This window comes from Carcharhinus amblyrhynchos, unplaced genomic scaffold (assembly GCF_965287045.1).
Source record: "Carcharhinus amblyrhynchos unplaced genomic scaffold, sCarAmb.v2.hapA scaffold_42, whole genome shotgun sequence".
Lineage (NCBI taxonomy): Eukaryota > Metazoa > Chordata > Chondrichthyes > Carcharhiniformes > Carcharhinidae > Carcharhinus > Carcharhinus amblyrhynchos.
In genome coordinates, this window is record NW_027649783.1 from 2992385 (window position 1) to 3011741 (window position 19357).

At 44.2% G+C, this 19357-nt stretch overlaps 5 non-coding genes across 5 annotated transcripts; all 5 read left to right on the plus strand.

Annotated features, from left to right (window-relative positions):
* The first annotated feature begins 2116 nt into the window (after positions 1–2116).
* On the plus strand, positions 2117–2188 carry trnaw-cca (transfer RNA tryptophan (anticodon CCA)). Its single transcript has one exon. It is a non-coding gene; the product is annotated as a tRNA-Trp (tRNA).
* A 622-nt stretch (positions 2189–2810) lies between these two features.
* trnad-guc (transfer RNA aspartic acid (anticodon GUC)) lies at positions 2811–2882 on the plus strand. The gene has a single exon. It is a non-coding gene; the product is annotated as a tRNA-Asp (tRNA).
* A 5589-nt stretch (positions 2883–8471) lies between these two features.
* On the plus strand, positions 8472–8562 carry trnar-ucu (transfer RNA arginine (anticodon UCU)). The gene is given in 2 exon segments: positions 8472–8508; positions 8527–8562. It is a non-coding gene; the product is annotated as a tRNA-Arg (tRNA).
* A 5870-nt stretch (positions 8563–14432) lies between these two features.
* On the plus strand, positions 14433–14514 carry trnas-acu (transfer RNA serine (anticodon ACU)). The gene has a single exon. It is a non-coding gene; the product is annotated as a tRNA-Ser (tRNA).
* A 2751-nt stretch (positions 14515–17265) lies between these two features.
* Positions 17266–17347, plus strand: trnas-aga (transfer RNA serine (anticodon AGA)). Its single transcript has one exon. It is a non-coding gene; the product is annotated as a tRNA-Ser (tRNA).
* The last annotated feature ends 2010 nt before the right edge of the window (positions 17348–19357 follow it).

Below are 19357 nucleotides of genomic sequence, written 5' to 3' on the forward strand. Positions count from 1 at the left end.
AATTGGAAGGCAGTGATTAGTGGGGTACCACAGGGATCTGTGCTGGGACCCCAACTGTTCATATTATATATTAATGGTTTGGACACGGGAACTAAATGTTTAATCTCCCAATATGTAGATGATACAATATTGGGTGGGAGGGTGAGCTGTGAGGGGGATGCAGAGATCCTTCAGTCTGATTTGGACAGGCTGAGTGTGTGGGATCTGCATGGCAGATGCAGTATAATGTGGATAAATATGCAGTGATCACTTCATTATCCACTTCAGTAGCAAAAATAGGAAGGCAGATTATTATTTGAATGGGTGTAAATTAAGAGAGCTGGATACTCAGGAAGATCTAGATGTTCTTGTGCAGTCAGTCAGTAAAATCATGTTGAAGCTGTATAAGACTTTGGTTAGGCTGCATTTGGAGTGTTGTGTATAATTCTGGGTGCCACACTTCCAGAAGGATGTTGATGCATTGGAAAGGGTGCAGAAGAGATTTTCCAGGATGTTGCCTGGTTTGGAGGATATTAGAACATAGAACATAGAACATTACAGCGCAGAACAGGCCCTTCGGCCCACGATGTTGCGCCGACCAGTTACAAAAACAATGACCCACTAGCCTATACCAATCCCTTTTCGTCCATAAACCTATCCAGAGATCTCTTAAACGCCCCCAAACTAGACGCATTTACAACTGCAGCAGGCAGGGCATTCCAATCCCTCACCACCCGCTGGGTAAAGAACCTACCCCTGACATCCGTCCTGTAGCTACCCCCCCTTAATTTAAAGCCATGCCCCCTCGTGCTAGCTTTCTCCATCCGAGGAAAAAGGCTATCACTATCCACCCTATCTAAACCTCTAATCATCTTATATGTTTCAATAAGATCCCCTCTTAGCCGCCTTCTTTCCAACGAAAACAACCCTAAATCCCTCAGTCTCTCCTCATAGGACCTCCCCACCATACCAGGCAACATCCTAGTAAACCTCCTCTGCACCCTCTCCAACGCCTCCACATCCTTCTTGTAATGCGGGGACCAGAACTGCACACAGTACTCCAAGTGCGGCCGCACTAGAGTAGTGTACAGTTGCAACATTACACTGCGACTCCTAAATTCAATCCCCCTACCAATAAACGCCAAGACACCGTATGCCTTCTTAACAACCCTAGCTACTTGATTCCCAACTTTCAGGGATCTATGTACACATACACCTAGATCCCTCTGTTCATCCACACTATTCAAAGTCCTCCCGTTAGCCCTACACTCAACACATCTGTTATTCCTAACAAAGTGAATTACCTCACACTTCTCACATATCTCACATATTGAGTTCAACCTTACTAAAGAGGCACAGAAGATGCAACACCGACGAGGATGGCATTCAAACCCACGCGTGCAAAACACAATATTTTAGCAATCCATCGCCATGTGCAGAGGAGGTTTACTAGGATGTTGCCTGGTATGGTGGGGAGGTCCTATGAGGAGAGACTGAGGGATCTAGGGTTGTTTTCGTTGGGAAGAAGGCGGCTAAGAGGGGATCTTATTGAAACATATAAGATGATTAGGGGTTTAGATAGGGTGGATAGTGATAGCCTTTTTCCTCGGATGGAGAAAGCTAGCACGAGGGGGCATGACTTTAAATTAAGGGGGGGTAGCTACAGGACGGATGTCAGGGGTAGGTTCTTTACCCAGCGGGTGGTGAGGGATTGGAATGCCCTGCCTGCTGCAGTTGTAGATGCGTCTAGTTTGGGGGCGTTTAAGAGATCTCTGGATAGGTTTATGGACGAAAAGGGATTGGTATAGGCTAGTGGGTCATTGTTTTTGTAACTGGTCGGCGCAACATCGTGGGCCGAAGGGCCTGTTCTGCGCTGTAATGTTCTATGTTCTATGTTCTATGTTCTATTAACCACTCGGCCACCTCGTCATGCAATGTATGTCTTTCTAATCACCTCTTGAACAAAACACATTTCTCCTGCAGGATAATGTTGTGTTTCTACTTTCTCGTTAATTTTGGTGCGTTGTTATTCTTCCATTCGATTTAAATCCCGAGAAAGTAAAGAGGGAGATAATTCCCTGTTTGAGCTTTGAATTCACCAAACATAACACAGATGTAAAAGAGCTGTAAGAGCTTTGAGCTTGTGGCGCAACGGTAGCGCGTCTGACTCCAGATCAGAAGGTTGCGTGTTCAAATCACGTCAGGCTCAAGGAATAATTATTCATCCATTCTCCAGATTTTGTATCTGGATAAAGTTGATTGTTCCCGAAATGACAAATCTCCAAACTGTGAGAGATACTTAATGTTTGTTGCTGAATCAGGACCTGTACCTCAGGCAATAAAAAGACAATATAATTAAAGAAAAGCATCTCCGCTGTAAAGCACTTTGAAACTTCCAGCCGTTTGGAGAAAAAAACACATTTCTTGAAAAGTTAAAAGCAAAATCCTGCCGATGCTGGAATCTGAAACAACAAATAAAAATACTGGAAAAACTCAGCAGGTCTGACATCATCTGTGGAGAGAGACCAGCTGAGATTGTCCAGCATGTTCAGACTTGAAGACCCCGTCTTTCCTCCAAAATTAAAAAGAACATGCGGTTTGATGTGAACGGCAAACACACTTTTCTGTCCCCACCTGATTTCTGTTTTTTCTTCCATCTCATTCTCTTTCCTGCTAATCCGAAAGTCTTCATGAGTTAGTTAAAGCCGCTGTTTGCGGCATTAAATGGTTCTCCGTATTGGGGAAAATAACTGATCTCGTCAGAACCGAGTTGTCGCTCCGGAAGTGAAAGTGACAAGTGTACAATGTGTATGGCCGTTTCACGTGTCAGCTCCTCGTTAGTATAGTGGTTAGTATCCCCGCCTGTCACGCGGGAGACCGGGGTTCAATTCCCCGACGGGGAGTTTATCAGAATGCCATTATGCTAAATTGTACTTATGTTGTTTTTCAACTTCGAAAACAGAAAAAAACGACTGTCAAGAAATGAAACTTTCAAAAATGCAAATCTTTACATTTGTACCGACAATTTTCCTGATCTGAGGTCAACGTTCGTTCAATTCATCAGCATTTTGGCTCACCTTTGATCTGGCGATGCCACGCAGTCAACACGTGGAATATTACCCTGAGAAGTGTCAGGAGCAGAATCGCGAGCTCGACACAAACTTTGTTGACCTCGCGAAAGCCTTCGATACTGTCAGCCGACAAGGCCTGTGGAGGATCATGTCAAAGTTCGGCTGCCCCCCGAATGCATTCAGATGGTACGCCAGTCCCACGATGGCCAGAGTACTGGATGGCGGAGAATCCTGTGAGGCATTCCCAGTCACCAGTGGAGTCAAACAGGGCTGTGTGCTCTCACCCAGACTGTTCAGCATGATGTTTACTGCCATGCTGAATGATGCCTTCCAGGACAGTGTTGCTGGAATCAGCCTCAAGTACAGAGTGGATGGGAAGCTTTTCAACCTGAGGAGACTTCAAGCTATTACCAAAGTGAAGGAGACTGTTCTGAGAGATTTCCTCTTTGCCGATGACTGCGCCCTGTACGCTGGCTCAGAGCCAGAGATTCAAGTCAGTGGGGACACATTTTCCACGGCTTGTGACAACTTTGGACTCACCATCAACATTAAAAAGACTGAAGTCATGCACCAGCCTGCTCCTCATGCACCGTACACAGAACCCATAATCACAATCAAAGGGTAGAAACTACAGGCAGTGGACCAGTTCACTTATCTTGGCAGCACCCTCTCCCAAGAAGTGGCTACTGATAGAGAAGTTAACTGCAGAATAGCAAAGGCAAGTTCTGCTTTCGGTAGACTGCGCTCCACTGTATGGGAACGTCGAGGAATCAGCCCAGCAACAAAACTGAAGGTCTACAGCGCCGTGGTACTCACTACCCTCCTGTATGCCTGTGAAACGTGGACTGTGTATCGAAGGCATGCAAGACAGCTCAATCATTTCCACATGACTTGTCTTTGCAGAATATTACGCGTCCGATGGCAAGACAAAGTACCCGACACTGAAGTTCTCTCTAGGGCAAGGCTACCATCAGTCCACACACTGCTGATGAGAGCGCAGACCCGGTGGGCAGGTCATGTCATCCGTACGTCAGACGAGCGCAAACTCAAGCAGCTCCTTTTCGGGGAATTCTCTGCTGGAAGGCGCTCGCATGGAGGACAGAAGAAACCTTCCAAAGACACAATCAAAGCTTTCCTAAAGTCGCTTGACATTGACACAACAATCTGGGAAAGGCTGGCACAAAACCGCCCTACCTGGCACTGCCTCATCCACAAAGGCTGTCAAGCTCAGGAAGCAAGGTGTATTACTGAAGCACAATTTAAGCGCGAGCTGCGCAAGTCCAGAGCCACCAGCGCAACAACTACAGTGTCTACACAAGTCTGTCCAATATGTGTCAGGACATTCCGTGCCCGAAGTGGCCCTGACCAGTCACCTTCGGACACACCGCAACCAGCCTCGAAATGACTAATGGAAATCAATGACGATGGACGAACAACAAACAATAACAAAGATCTGGGAGTCAGTGGATCATCCAAAAATAGAACTGAAAAATATGAAATCACAGCATTTATTGACATTGTGCTAATATCAGGGTAATATTCGACGTGTTGACTACGTGACATCGCCAGATCAAAGGTGAGCCAAAATGCTGATGAATTGAACGAACGTTGATCTCAGGTCAGGAAAAGTGTCGGTGCAAATGTAAAGATTTGCATTCTTGAAAGTTTCATTTCTTGACAGTCTTTTTCGTTTCTATTTTGAAAGTGAGAGAACAACACAAGTACAATTTGAAGTAATAAAATTGCGGTGACCTCCCCATCTGGGAATTGAACCCCGGTCTCCCGCGTGACAGGTGGGGATACTAACCACTATACTAACGAGGAACTGGTATATGAAGAGACCATACGCATTGTACACTTGTCACTTACACTTCCGGAGCGACAACTCAGTTCTGACGAGATCAGTTATTTTCCCCAATACGGAGAACCATTTAATGCAGCAAACAGCGGCTTTAACTAACTAATTAAGACTTTTGAATTAGCAGGAAAGAGAATGAGATGGATGCATGAAGAAAAAACACAAATCAGGTGGAGACAGAAAGGTGCGTTTGCCGTTCATATCAAACCGCATGTTCTTTTTTTTTTTAATTTTGTAGGAAAGACGGGGCGTATTGAAGTCTGAACATGCTGGACAATCTCAGCTGGTCTCTCTCCACAGATGAGGTCGGAACTGTTGATTTTTTCCAGCATTTTCATTTGTTGTTTCAGATTCCAGCATCGGCAGGATTTTACTTTTATCTTGTCAAGAAATACGTTATTTTTCTTTTGTCGAGTGTAACAGGACAAAATTTGCGAATAATGCACAATTTGTGGGAAAGCAGGCGGGGAAAAAGATGTAAAAATATTACAGATGGATCTCGATATACTCGGAGAATTGGATAGCTTTTGGCAGATGGAGTTCAATGTTCAAAGGCAAATTATTATCCTTGTGGAAAGCAGTTTCAAAATCTGTCTGGGCAGAGGGATCTGGCTGTCTCTGTCCAGAATCACAGAAAGTCAGTATGCGGGTAAAATGTATAATTTTAAAATGGCAATTTGAATGTAAGCATATATTGCAAAAGAACTGGAGTAAGAAAGTAGAGAAATACTGTTTCAATTGTGTTGATGAAGCCATAACTGGAATATTGTGTCCAGTTTTGGTCCCCTTATTTGTTGAAAGATGAGGTGGTATTACATCCAGCACTTTTTCCTTTCCTTCTCTATGTGCGGTATGCTTTGTCTGCAAGAAACCATACCTTTCACTGTGTACTATTTCATGTGACAAAAATAAATCAAATCCAATCAAATCCGGCTGTCAGAATGAGATTACCGGCGCGACTGGCGAGTTACAACCACAGGTCGACTTGGCGAGTGGTGAAAACTGATATCACTGCTTCTGATCTTTACCAGAACAGACAGTGAAATGGAACATTGTTCGGGAACATTCCTGATTTTACAATGTTGTTCCGAAAAGATGGTTAAAAAGCTAAAGGAGACATTGAAAAGATGCTTCCCTCACACAGCGATTGGCAGTTGGCTCGTTGGTCTAGGGGTATGATTCTCGCTTAGGGTCACGGACATGAAAATGCGAGAGATCCCGCGTTCAAATCCCGGACGAGCCCGGGGTTTGCTTTCATTTTTCTCCAGAGTAGATTCTGAGAATGAGTGAAATCAGGAGCAGTTTCGTGTTCCCGAGAAGTCATTGTAGAGAATATATTACTGCAGAACACGAGAAAAAAAAACAATCACTCGATTTAAGGTCATTTAACCGTGTTGTGGGTCTCTGGGATCGGATACACCGGATAAATAACCGCATGCAGTGGATTCAGGAAACTGGCTGAATGCCGTCAGTTGTCATCTTGTCTGAAGACCAGACAGTCTGACAGAGCTGAGAATCCCACAGTTTGATTTTTCTCTCATATTTTAGTTTCGTTCTGGTATTCGCAGTGAACCGTGTGTTTCAGCAATCCAGCTGAGCTGAAATTAACAACCAGGATACAGACACACAAAGATAGGGAATAAGAGTAGAAGTACTCCATTCGGCCCGCCTGCCCATGTTGTGCTGAGTTTATTCATCATATAAATACAGATAAATCAGCAAGGCTATGCTTTTTAAGTAAGGGTGTTAGTACCGGTATGTATTTCCTTTTGAACCAAGTGGCATGTTGAATCATTGTTGTTTAGAATAGTCAGAATTTCACTATGCAATAGTTTAATTATTGGTACAAACATATTAAAGCATATATTACACAAAAATTGACCTATTTTTGATTAGGGATGGCATATAGAGAGAAACGTGCTTTTCTCCACGTATATTACTGATCGATACCTGGGTGTACAGGTTTCAATCTCAAAATTTACCAGCAGTACAAAACTTGAAAATAGTGAGAAACTTTAGTGAGAAGGATATTGAACATCTTCAAGAAGATACAGACCGGCTGGTGGAATGGGCAGACATGCGAAAGATGCAATTTAATTAATGTAAGCAAGTGTGAAGTGTTATATTTCGGTCCGAAGCTCTAGGAGAGGTGATATAAATTAAAGTGTATACCTTTAGCGTTCCTCGTCCCTATTGCACCTTTACCATGCCAAGATGCCACAGTCTATTCACCCATCTCAGAACACATTGAATATCCAGCCTTAGGTCTGTATTTCACCGTCTACTTGTACAGTGAGCATTAAACATTTAACACTCCCACGTTCCGATGTACCTTCACTCTGCAACGACTCCCTGCTCCGTCTGACAACATTGCACCTCCACTTTGTTCACTGCTCATGGTCGGCTCATCTTACCCAGTCCCCATTGTGTTTCACTCTGCTCAGTTATATTGTCCAGATTGCATACTGTTCCAGCTTTCCTATTCTCCACAAAGAATAAACGAATAAATGGATTTCCATCCCTTGATTAATAACTGTCACCTTTCAATGTTTAGCGGGTGAGTTTAATGAAGCGCTGTGTGTGATTCTCGCTTTTATGCTTCTGTACAAATTTCGTCAAAGAAAGTTATCCAAATATATCCTCAATTCTCCTTATCGTTCAAAAAGAACTGAGCGGGTGATGGATAATGTTTCAATATTCTCTTCAAAAAGATAGAGAATGGATTTACAAATTTAAAATCCAAGAGTGACATCAATGCCTGAAGTGGTTTTCAGGCTGTGGCGACTAGAATAACAATGCACATTCTCAATTTGAATTGTTCAAAATCATAGAATGGAGCATCCATTGTGGATATATAGGACACAGAACATAGAACATTACAGCGCAGAACAGCCGACCAATTAAAAAGCAATGACCCTCTAACCTAAACCAATCCCTTTCCACCCATAAACCTATCTACGGATCTCTTAAACGCCCCCAAACTAGGCGCATTTACAACTGCAGCAGGCAGGGCATTCCAATCCCTATTTAATTTTATTTTAATTTTAATTTTTTTTTAATTTTAGTTTTTAATATTTAATTTAAATTTAAATTTAAAGGAAACTTTAAACTTTGCAGCTGTGCTGTGCTTCAGGAGCTGGTTTTACACAAATCTCCATTCATCAAAGTGTTGCCTCTCCTGCTGAGCATTTCCTGTTTTTGTTTCAGATTTCCAGCTTCCAGCTTTGTGTTGTGTTCTGTTCAGGGGTTTTACTGCAACTGATCCGCCCTGTGACAGAGGGAGTAGAATGTGTCTCCCGACTATGAAGCCTGCCAGATTAGACTCCAAGATGTGCAAGAGAATGAGGAGGAAAGAGAGGGAGGATCATTCTGGACAGATTCCCTATAAAAAAGGACATAAAGGTCTGCAATTCCAACGCTGTGTTAAAAGGCATAAGATGTTCAACATGGTTTGCAATCAGTGAAGTTCCCGACGTTTCAAATACAAGATTGTTGAACTTACCAGCAGCTGTTACATTGTCAAGAATCCATATAAGACCCTGTAAAGGGTGCATTGGGCATGTGACTGTGTGGCGCAATGGATAGCGCGTTGGACTTCTAATTACAGGCAGGTTAGCTATTCAAAGGTTGTGGGTTCAAATCCCATCAGAGTTGGGTTTTGGATTAGATTAGTAGCAAACGGTTTGCTGCTTCATTGACGGGATTCAGCTTTGACACAGATTTTTCCTGCTCTGCCATCTTTCCACGCTGTGTTTGTTTACTCGGTTCTCAGGGAAACCACAGAAGAAAACGCAAACGCCAGTGGCTTTCTTAACGTTTGATATTGCGTTCGCTGATTGCGTTGGAAGTAGGAACATATTTTTCAATAATTCTTCTGCTTCTTTTGGAAGATAAAGAAGATTAAAAACTCACACGCAACAACAACAACTTATAAACAACTAAAAATCAATCAATAAATATCAGTGCCCTGCAGCGCGGTGGTGTTATCCTGATCTATCTGCTGCGTTTGTCCTTCTAGGCTGTAGTGGCCGTGGGTTTGGAAGGTGCTGGAAAAGGAGTCTTGCTGAGTTGCTGCAGTGCATCCTGTAGATGGTGCACACTGCTGCCATTGTGTGTCTGGAGTGGAGAGAGTGAACTTTTATACATGAGAAGAGAATGAAATGGGATGCTTTCTCCTGGATGGTGGGAAATGTTTGTAGAGCTGTTCAGTTTGCATTCACCCAGGCAAGTTATCCCAGGAAAACAGGTGCTCCGGTTTCCTCCCACAAAGATGAGCAGTTTGGGCGGATTGGCCATGCTCGATTGCCCCTCGGTCCCCAAGGTGTTTGTACAGGTAGATTAGCGGGCATAGGGCCTATGTGCGATTCTCTGTCGGAGAGTCGGTACAGACTCGATGGGCAGAATGGTCTCCTTCAGCACTGTCCGGATTGTACGATTCTAAGGTCATTTGACAGTGATAGAAATTCCCTGAGGGGGGGAAAAAAAACTGTTTGTAGAACTTACACCGTTGGGTTTGTTGCAAATTAAATGTCTTCTTCAATGCAAGGTGATGAAAATACCTCGATCGTGTAAATAAACAGTCGGAAAATTCGTGGGGAGTCTCGAAATGTATTTTTGTTTCATCTTTGTAGATCATCAACTGTGAAGGGATAGATAATATTGACTAGCAAGGAAGGGACATTGTGACTTGCACAATTGCAAAGATCCCGTGATAGGAATCCAGGCTGGACTGAGATTCAAACCCCACATCACCTGTTTACCAGAAAGGCGATTTCAACAACTAAACCACACAGACTTTCTGTGAGGTCGAATGCTGGAAAGTCGTTCCGGATATTGTGCATTTGTGGAAATAAGTGATACTAACAGTGTCCGTGCACACTGATTGGAAACAAGGATATGCCTGCCGTTACACAGGCACTTAAACCAGATTAGCCCCAGAGCCTGACATTGCTAACTTTGGTACAGCGGAATGCTGGAAATACGTTCCAGATCTGGTAGTGTTTGTGAAAAAAAAGAGTTCCGATCAGTACTGGAAAGGATCTGTGAAAATAGAGATAGTTCACATTTCAGATGCAGACCTTACACTGGAACGACTGTTTCTCTCTCCACAGATGCTATGGCATCCCGGATAGATTCATGAAAGAAAAATAATTCGATCTTACAGTGGGCTATGACTGCACCGATTTCAAATCCCCCTTTCCCCCGATATTGATCAAAAACATCAAAGGGAATCACACACATCACTCAGTGAAACTCTTCCGTTAAACATTGAGCGGTTTATCGTGAGTTGGTTCCATTTACTGTTTTCAGACACAAATCTGGTATAAAAGGAGCTGTGTTCAGGGTGTGATTCATACACACAGTTTTCTGCTCTGAAGGCAGGCGTGCCCCTTCTGTGGCGCGCGAGATTTTGTTTAATAATTCAATCATCCGGGAAGTGTGTGTCACTGACCCGGGAAGCCTGTATTCTCCAAATTAATTATCTTTGAGTAATTGGCGATGAATTCATTCTGGAGCCAGTGCAGTTCATGTGGTGTCTGTGCACACACACACTGCCGTTCGGGAGGAATTTCCAGGATTGTGAACCATCGGAACGGGAATATGTTTCCAAGTCAGGATGATGTGTGTCTCGGAGTGGAACTTCGAGATGGTCGTTGTTTCTGTGCGTCTGCTGCCCTTGTGGTGTCACGTGAGAGATTTCTTGGGTTTGGATGGTGCCGCTCGAAGGAAAATGTAACCAATGTCAGGAGTAGGGATTTGAACCCCACGCCTCCAGATGATACTGCGACTTGAACGCAGCGCCTTAGACCGCTCGGCCATCCTGACTGCCTGCAGTAAAGGCTAAAACCTCTGCCCAAATCGATTAGAGTTCCACCTTTCTTGTTATTCCATTTCAAACTCTGTCTCCGCAGTGACTGATTGAGGGTGAACTGATCACTTATTCTGATGTTCACGGACCAAGGTGAAGGTAAGACTCAGAGTTCCACAGGTTTGAAGGGTGAATAGTCCAGCACCATTCCATATTCTTCATGCAAATGAGAAACTCCAGCTGGCAATCGATTCAAATCAGGACACCAGCTTTGGGCAGAGGTTTGCCACCATGAAAACATGTGGTTTCAGAAGCTCCAAAACAGACCTCAGTTTCATTTGCAGCACTAATGGCAGATGTTGTCTTTCCAGAATCGGCCGTTCCGCCAAGAAAATTAGTGCCTGGTTCGGTGGAATGGTCACGTTAAATTTCCCCTTAGGAGTATTAGCGTGTTAAATACATGGGGTGATGAGGATAGGGCCTGTGTGTGGTTGTTGTTGGCACAGGCTCGGTGGGCCGAATGGCCTCCTTCTTACTGTCGGGATTCCATGAAGTTCGGGGCGGCAGTTTCACTTCCCTGAGAATATTGATGACTGTTCTCTGATAACATTAAAACTTCTAACCAGTCAATGCCTGTTTGAGAACTGGCCATGAACAGAGCTGACACTGAAACGGTTCATATTGAATTAGTTCCAGCAAATTGGTTCTTGAAGCGGTGTTAATATATGTCATGGCTTCTTAAAAAGATCAGTTGCGCTTGTTTGTCGTTTGTTCATTAATTTTGTGAATCTATTTGGAGCAGCTGCAGTTGGTCAGTTTGTAGGGGCGGAGCCAGGTTCTAAAGTTAGAGAGGGCGAACACATAAAAAAGGCGCCACGGCGCATACCAAATAATTATAAATTCATTGTTCATTTTTATTTTGTAATTAAATACAAAACATAATAAACACACGTGTGTTGTTTAATTATTTAACATTTTAAAGGTAACATAAAACAAAAAGAAGGAACATGAAAAAGATATGAAGCAACTACAAGAGTCTCTTTCGTCTAGGCTTCATTCCAGCAGTGATCTATTACTTGATTATAATCTACCTCAGTAGCCAACTGTCTTTCAATGGAGACCAAAGCTAACCCAGACAATATATCCTCGTCCATTGTAGAATGAAGGTAGGACTTTATGTGCTTGATCCGTCTCATGGACCGTTCCACAACTGAGCTAGTTATTGGGAAGGTCAGAAAAAATGTGGTACAATGTGGACAAGTTAGAATAATCACCAAATCTATTTACTCACCCAATCTCGGCTGGTGATGCCCATCGGCGAGGGATGTTTGGTCCCGACTGCCCTTTCGTCGCGGTGGCTGCATATTTATGTCCTTCGCGGCCTCTGCAATTTCCTGGTGATTGCATACCCTCTCGGGAGATTGCCTGGCGTCCTTAAAGGGAGTGGGGAATGAGGACCTGTACTCGACGTGTGAGTCGGTGGGGTTTTAATTACAGGTGGTCAGTCTGTGTAGAATTGGAGACAGAGAGGTCAAGGAAGGATAGGGAAGTATCAGAGATGGACCATGTGAAGGTGCGAGAGTGAAAAGTGGAAGGAAAGTGGGTTTTTTTTTTGTCCAGGTGCAGAAGAGACCAATACGCGGCACAGATACAGAGATGCAGCAAAAAAAAGTGTGTGTGTGTGTGTGTGTGTGTGTGGTGTTGGGGTTGGTGGCGGAGCGTAGGAACAGGACTGAACAAGGAATATTCCACAAACAGGCAGCCTAACATAGGCTAATGGGTGAAACGATTAATTTTGCTTCTTTCCATGCTGCTCTCTAACGATTACAGGTTCGAGTCCGGTCTCTTTCTACAGAAATCTGGTGGAACCTCCTGAAAACCGAGCTCTCGCCCGTTAACTGACATCCACCTTTATTTCCAAACAACTGTCTCAGAATTAAATTCCTTGGAACTTTGTTCATTTAATTCTCACTCGTCTTAGTGTTTTTAGATCAGATATTCCACAATGTATGTTTGATCTGGATAAATTGTTAATATTCCAAAACTAGAACAAAATGCTTTGTATCAATCGGCTAATTGAAATTCTGTGGCAGGAATTCTAATCTCCTCAGGAAGAGGTTTAATGCTGAGCTGAATGAACTGTTTTTGTTTACAGGGATGAAAGGTGATGTCACTGGGCTGGTAATCCAGAGGCCCGCGCTAATCTTTGGGAACACGGAGTAAATCCCACCACGGCAGCTGGTGAAATTCAAATTCACTGATTTAACACATCGGCCCATGGATAGAAAACAGAAACAGGAGGAGGCCATTCGGCCCAAACAATGCTGGAATTGAAAGCAAGCCTCAGAAATGGCGGCCTTGAAATTTCCGTCGATTTTTTCCCACAGAAAACATCTTCACAGAACAACAGAGAACATTTCACACAAAAGAAAAAAAAACTTCTGCTCAAGACGGATGATATTTACAAACCGGGAACACATTTACACAACAGGGAAGAATTTGTCAGAACCACAGTGAAGATCTGTCAACGGGAGAGTCACAGTTCCAAACAGAGAGAACAGTTACACAGCAGAGAGCACAGTTACACAACACAACATACATTTCAAAACAGGGCCTATCTTTGTGTAACAGAAAATCCCTTTTCATAGTTAATCAGTTTCTCCATCTCAGTATCTTGCTGATTTGTTCGAATATTTTCTGCCTCTCATTGTGAGTGTTTCCTAATAGTTTTTTACTGGTTTTCTGTGAGTTTTTCTCTGTCTGTTACATTCGGGGTGATGTTACGTGTTATTATCCAGCCAGGGTGAGCTTCCCAGGGTTTTGTTTGTAATAAAAAAGAGACAGTGAATAGATTCCTGGCTCGCGGGCAGCAGTAATAAGCAGGGAGGGACTGACTTTGGCAGCAGAGTGGCGCAGTGGAAGCGTGCTGGGCCCATAACCCAGAGGTCAATGGATCGTAAACCATCCTTTGCTATCACCTACTCACTCCATCAAATGGAAACAGTGATGGTCTTACTTTTCATTCATGAGTAGCCCAGAGCATTTGTCTCCATTTGCTGGACAGTTTATTCAGCTAACAGCGCGGGATCAATTCCCGGGTCAGTTGAGATTGATCATGAAGGCTCCGCCTTCTCAGTCTTGCTCCTCTCCTGAGGTGTGAATCCTCTGGTTAAATCACAGCCAGTCAGCTCTCCCCATTGATGGCTCCCAGAAAAAACTGGGACTGTGAACCTTGCTCTAACTTTACCGACACTGGACAAATCATATTCCTCACACATTGTTCAAATAGAGAAGTTTATGAAAAATAATTAAGCATGAGAATCGGATCATCCCTAAAATTTCATTTCTATCCCAGATTTGGAATTTGTCATTTCAGGAACAATCGCAAACAACCAAAATCCAAAGAGCGTCACAGAAAAGCTCCGTGATTGGGACACACAGCCCTCCACTGGGAGGTCAGACTCTCTCCCTGTTGCTCCACAAACTCACAGCACTTGCTCTGTTTTACATCAGGGTCATGTTCGGTGAATTCAAAACCAAACCGGGAGCAGAGAGGTGAACTGTCTCTCTCTTTACTTTCTCTGGATTTACATCAAATGGAAAAGTAACAACGAATCAAGAGAAAGCAGAAAGGCAGCGTTACCCTGCGGGAGAAATGTGTTCTTTGTTACGGATGTTAAAACGCAAGAGGTGGTTTGGGGAGCAGTTGCCGCATGGCGCGGTGGCCGAGTGGTTAAGGTGGTGGATTACTAGTCCATTGTGCTCTGCACGCGGGGGTTCGAATCCCATCCTCGTCGGTGGTGTGTTTGTTCTATCCCCTTATTGCCGGTGAACTGATGATTCGCTCAGTGTTTTGAGGTTCACGGAACCAAGATGAAGTTTGGACACACAGGCTTGAGGGGTGAATGTTCCAGAACAATTCCACATTCCCATATTTCTAATCCCATGAGAAGCTGGAGCTGACGATCGATTCAAATCAGGACCCCAGTTTTGGACAGGAGTTTGCCACCAGGTAAACATGTGGTTTCAGAAGATCCAAAGCAGACTCCAGCTTCATTTGCGGCCCGAATGGCAGATTTTGTCTGTCCAGAATCGGCAGCTCAGCCATGAAAATGAGCGCCGTATTAGCGGGATTGGCCATGCTAAATAGTCCCTCAGTGTCAGGGGGATTAGCACGGTAAATATGTGGGGTTATGAGGATACAGGCTGGGTGGGATTGTTATCGGAGCGGGACCGATGGGCCGAATGTTCTCCTTCTGCCCTGTAGACATTCTCATGAAGTTCAAGGCGGCAGTTTCACTTCTCTGAGAGCATTGATACACCAGTTCCTAATTTCTTCAAACTTTACCAAAAAGAAAAAGAACGACTTCGATGAGATTCTGACCCACAAAGTTTGAATATCTCACCAGGCAATCTCCTCTTCCATCTTCTTCCATCGGGAAAAAGATACAACAGTCTGGGGTCACCCACCAACCGACTCAAGCACAGTTTCTGTCCTGCTGCCATCAGACCTCTGAATGAACCTTCCTTGCATTAAATTGATTTTTCTGGACACCCTCGCTATGATTGTAACACAACATTCTGCAGTCTCTTAGGCTGATTGGTTTTACCAAATTAACACTATTCCCCCCTGAACCTGGCTAAGTTAGGGGTCCCATTCGTAGACATGCAGGGTAGAATAGGTGTAGGGTGATGCGGCGGCACGGGCTTGTTGGGCCGAAGGGCCTGTTTCCCGTGCTGGGTTGTTCTTTGTTCTTTGTTCTCTCCTTTCCTTCTTTATGAACGGTATGCTTTTCCCCTAAAGCGCACAAGAAAAAAATACTTTCACTGTATACTAATACATGTGACAATAATAAATCAATTCAAATTAAATAAATCAATGATGAGAAGTCCTACAAGTCATTCTTTGTGCCACAGATCCCCAGCTGCAGCACTCACACTGCAACAAAGTGTTCAAAGTAGAAAGCGCATCTTGATGAAATAATAGGCCAATTCCAACTGGTTTCAATTCAATATTTAAGCAAATGAACAAATAAAAATGACACATCGCGACTGGGAAAGGTATCGTGGGGGAAAATACAAGAATGAAAGTGTATCAGACGTGACAGCCATCAAACTGAACAGAACCAGATATCCATTACGCAAATACTCCCAGTGCCTCAAGAGAAGCCCTTTCCCCAGCTAAGAGTTTGTATAGTTTTATTTGTTGCTCTTGCACTGACGGGTAACAGTAAATCACAACCTCACCAACCAGTGACAGCCAGTTAAATAACCATCCCACACTCGCTGATAATGGAGTTTCTGACAGTGACAGTTTCTGACCATCCTCCGATTGGACCTGGAGGGAACCAGATTCACTGTCAGAGCTGGACTTTCTTACAGAGTGGGTGACAGAGCCAGGTGAGCGATGGTGATGGAGTGGTGACTGTGAGAGCATTTGACCAAGGGTCAGTTCCTGACCATCAGAGTGGCGATTTATTTAATTAGTTATCGCAAATCATAACAGTAGGTGGACACTCTTAAAATGAAATTCACTAAAAATCCTCACCATCACGATCTTTCTAACGGAAAATTCATCTTCAATTTGCTTTGAGTGGAAACTTTGTGAAATGAAAGAACAGGCCTTAGAATTGATCAGTGAGTTCCCAGTAAGGAACAATTGTAAAAAGGTGGCTTAAACAAGACAAGCCAAGTTCAGTTTCCAAGCTGCGCTCCGGGCTCTCCTGGTGCCTGATAAAATCAGCAACTGAGGAAGTTCCGTAATTTAAACTATTGCAAATAAGGGATGCTTTTGCAGCGTGAGCGATGGTGATATAGTGGTGAGCGTAGCTGCCTTCCAAGCAGTTGACCCGGCGTCGATTCTCGGCCATCGCATTGATAATTTATTTACGACTTTTTCCATCTACTCTTCCATTTTCAACAGAGTGGACAGAAACTGGGCGATAGCAACATTTGACTATAATGAAATACAATAGAGGTTTCTCTTTTTCCTGTGTTTATTCGGACCTAATTCATTTCTACTGAAAGATTATTGGAACATATAAGATGATTAGAGGTTTAGGTAGGGTGGACAGTGATAGCCTTTTTCCTCGGATGGAGAAAGCTAGCACGAGGGGGCATAGCTTTAAATTAAGGTGGGGTAGTTATAGGACGGATGTCAGGATGTTCTTTACCCAGAGGGTGGTGAAGGATTGGAATGCCCTGCCTGCTGCGGTTGTAAATGCGCCTAGTTTGGGGGCGTTTAAGAGATCCGTGGATAGGTTTATGGACGAAAAGGGATTGGTTTAGGTTAGTGGGTCATTGTTTTTTAACTGGTCGGCGCAACATCGTGGGCCGAAGGGCCTGTTCTGCGCTGTAATGTTCTATGTTCTATTATTGAGCTACAAAAACACGTCTCTGACCTAATTAATGAGTTCCCCGTCAGAGACAGAAATACAAAGCAGAGGAACAAATTTCAGCTCACACACTGAGCTTTGTGCAATAACTGTGCCTGATGAAGTTAGTATGAACGCTACTGAGGTAATTCTATTACGTGGCTGAGTGGCGGAGCTGCGGTGGCCGAGTGGTTAAGGCGTTGGATTAGAAATCCAATGGGGTTTCCCCGCGCAGGTTCGAGTCCTGCTCGCAGCGATTATCTTTCAAAGTGTTTGCTTCCTGCAGCCCCAGAGCCGGAACTCCTTCTGGTACTTTGGTGCCAAGTATGTGGATCGCCATCATGCTTTCAGCTCCATGGCTCCGGGCCGAGTGCAGGAAGGTGAGCTTGAAGAGGACACCTGGGTGCCCTCGGGCTGGCATGGACAAGATAAGCCGAATGATTCAGTGCTGTTCCCTTTACTCTGGTTCCATGAGGGAAATCATAATGTGAGCAGATTGAAAAACAACAGCATCAGGTGCGCAAGGACAAAACAAGGTCTCATTTCAGAGAAAGATTCTTATGGAACGAATGGAAGGAGCATCTGCACATTGACAGGTCAAACTGTGTCTCAGATTGACAGCTCCCAGGACAGGTTTTCCTCTCCTCTCGCTCTGTGCTGTGGATTCTCGGGGATGAGTTGGAGTTTCCCAGCTCAGTAACTGTGAAAGCCTCTGAGGCCGGCGATGCTCACAGTGTCTGCTCCCCAGATTCAGGGGGCTGCAGCCAATCAGAGCTGTGCCTGGGTTAACCCAGAGCTGGTTGAAATGATGATATTGTTCACAAGCTGAATTCTATTTGATCAGATGTAGACACAGATTGTGTGCACTCAGTCACTAAACAACAAGATCCCACCTTCATATAGAGTTGATGAGAGGGGATGGAGGGACAGAGTGAGTTAGAGCAGTGAGACACAGACCGCCAGACAATGTCTCAGTGACAGAAATCCTCGTAAATTCCGGCTTTATCCAGAGAGATTCTCTTGGAGAAACAGAAGCTGCAGTCTCAGCTCTCATAAGAACATAAGAACTGGGAGCAGGAGTCAGCCATCTGCCCCCTCGAGTCTGCTCCGCCATTAAATATGATTATGGCTGATCTTTTCGTGGACTCAGCTCCACTTACCCGTCCGCTCACCATAACCCTTAATTCCTTTATTGCACAAAAATTGATCTATCCTTGCCTTAAAAACTTTTAATGAGGTAGCCTCAACTGCTTCACTGGGCAGAGAATTCCACAGATTCAGAACACTTTGTGTGAAGAAGTTCCTCCTCAACTGAGTCCCAAATCCGCTTCCCCTTAGATTGAGGCTATCCCGCTCAACACCCCCCCCCCCCACCCCCCTCCCACCAGTTCTAGTTTCACCCGCCAGTGGAAATAATTACCCTGCTTCTATCTTATCTATTCCCTTCATAATTTTATATAGTCCGATAAGATCGCTCCTCATTCTTCTGAATGCCAATGAGTGGAGCTCTATCCTACTCAGTTCCTCCAAATACGCCAACCCTCTCATCTCCGGAATCAACCTAATGAATCTCCTCTGCACCCCTCCAATGCAAATTCATCCTTTCTCAATTCAGGGGACCAAAACTGTACGCAGTACTCCACAGCACCTGCAAACCAACTCCTTGAGATCCCTGCACAAGGACACCCAGGTCCCTCTACAGAGCAGCATGCTGCATTTTTTTTCCATTCAAATAATAGTCCATTTTGCTGTTATTCCTACCAAAATGGATGACCTCACATTTGCCAGCATTGTACTCCACCTGCCAGACCCTCACCCATTCAATGTCCCTTTGTAGAATTTCAGCGTGCTCTGCACACTTTGCCCTTCCACCCATCTCAGTGTCATCTGTGACTTTTGATTTATTCATATAGCTCTCACTCATATTGTAGCAGAGACACATTATTAATCCCACACTCAGAAACAGTGCTGCATTTTGACAGAAGAGATGGGGAGAAGCAACAGAAACTGACTGGTCCAGTTCTAAACAGTGTGCAAGCTCAGAGGGGCCTGAGGTTCAGAGAGATCTTTGACAGTGAGATGACATTTTGAACATGTCGTTCGGAAAGCGGATTGGATCCTTGGCTTCATAAGTGGAGGCGATGTTTCTGCATAGAATCTCTGCATTGGAAAAGGAAGCCATTTGGCCCATCGAGTCTGCAACAACTTTCTGAAAGAATATCTTTTACACAATTTTACCTGACTAATCTGTACATTCCACCCGGAA